This window comes from Austrofundulus limnaeus, unplaced genomic scaffold, assembly GCF_001266775.1.
Source record: "Austrofundulus limnaeus strain Quisiro unplaced genomic scaffold, Austrofundulus_limnaeus-1.0 Scaffold83, whole genome shotgun sequence".
Lineage (NCBI taxonomy): Eukaryota > Metazoa > Chordata > Actinopteri > Cyprinodontiformes > Rivulidae > Austrofundulus > Austrofundulus limnaeus.
In genome coordinates this window covers 1,476,733-1,478,153 of record NW_013952485.1, presented here as the reverse complement: position 1 = coordinate 1,478,153, position 1,421 = coordinate 1,476,733, and the positions used below count along the sequence as shown (strand labels likewise).

The window sequence follows — 1,421 nt, the reverse complement described above, 5'->3', positions numbered from 1 at the left end:
CTCTCTCTCTCTCTCTCTCTCTCTCTCTCTCTCTCTCTCTCACACACACAGATAAACAAGCTCAAAAAATACAGCAGTGTAAATGCAGCTTGTCACATGCTATAGCAGACATATGGAAAGCTACACCAAGGCCTTTTCATGCCTCGACACACACACACACACACATAAACACACACAGATAGGATTTCATTGCACATGATTGCCATCTCGTGGTGGGAGTTACCATCTCATTAGGGGTAAAACACTCCACCTTCACTGTGACGTGCAGCCAGGAAAGACATTTCACAGCCAATAAAAACTAATTTTCTGTTTTAATTAAGGACTTGTCAGAATTTGTTTGCTGACTTTAGATGTTGAAAAGCAGGCTTAGGTTTAAAACACTAAAACTACCAAATACTACTTTCCCACAACTGCAATTTTATCCCATTAAACAATGTGTGCACCCATGTTTTAGTGTGACTCTGTCCTGCAGTGTTGAGTTTGGCCTGCAATCATATCTTGATAAATGCTGACATCTAGTGGCTCAAACCAAAAAGCTGGAACTGTCGCACAAGTGACTAAAGTTGTCAGCACTAACAGCTACTTCACAAAAACAACAAAATCAGAAGCTAATTATATTTTATACAGCTCTAGACAAATTAAAATGTACTCTTTTATGTCAATTTTCGTCTATAAAAACTTTTGCTTAAGATCACAAAATGTTCAGGGATATTAATTCTGTGCAGTAAGACAAAATGTTCTCAAAAACACCAATGAATGTATAAGAATMAATATGAGTTGTAATTTTAAAATGCTGTTAAAATATGACAGCCTGTCTGTGATTTTCCTTAATAAATAAAATATACAAATAAATATGACTTCATCCTTGGTTAGACTGCACATGAAACCTGTTTTTTTTTTTAATTATGGAGAAAATAAAGGAGCATTCACTAAAACTGAAAAACTGCAGCATGCAAAGTTGTCCAAACAAATCCAAAGAAAATTATTAGGTTACTCACCGCTTAACGTTCAATGACTTTCTCATTCCTGTCATCATCCTCTCATTCCACTGTAGCATAAAAAGAAGAGCTGCTCTGATCCAGTCCAGGACGCAGGGTCTCCACAGAGTGCTACTGAAGTCCAGCACTTTTTTATTTATTTATTTTTGTCTCGAGAGAAACTCTTGTGCACTTTAGGAGATGAGTAAACTCCGCTGCAGGCAGAGAAGCAGCCGTGACCTGCACAATCGCACATGACAGTGAGAGATCATCAGCGCGGGCTGATGAAGCGAAGAAGCAACAAGGACTCACCTGTTTTCCCTCCTCCTGTCTTCAGGCAGAGCGCGGAGAAATCCTCGCTTTTCCTCTTTTCACCTCTTCAGAGATCGTCTGTTTGTTCAGCTCCCATCTCTGCACTTGACCAATCCACTCTATCAGCTCCAC

At 39.3% G+C, this 1,421-nt stretch overlaps 1 long non-coding RNA gene across 1 annotated transcript in view; it reads right to left on the bottom strand.

The window, feature by feature from the left end:
* LOC106519850 (uncharacterized) overlaps positions 1 to 1,415 on the bottom strand; it is a 52,732-nt gene extending 51,317 nt beyond the window's left edge. Inside the window, exons 1-2 of the long non-coding RNA XR_001310484.1 lie at positions 1,290 to 1,415; positions 999 to 1,217 (exon numbers count right to left, since the gene is read on the bottom strand). This is a non-coding gene — a long non-coding RNA (uncharacterized LOC106519850). The remainder of the gene's footprint in view (positions 1 to 998; positions 1,218 to 1,289) is intronic.
* Between the last annotated feature and the right edge of the window lie 6 nt (positions 1,416 to 1,421).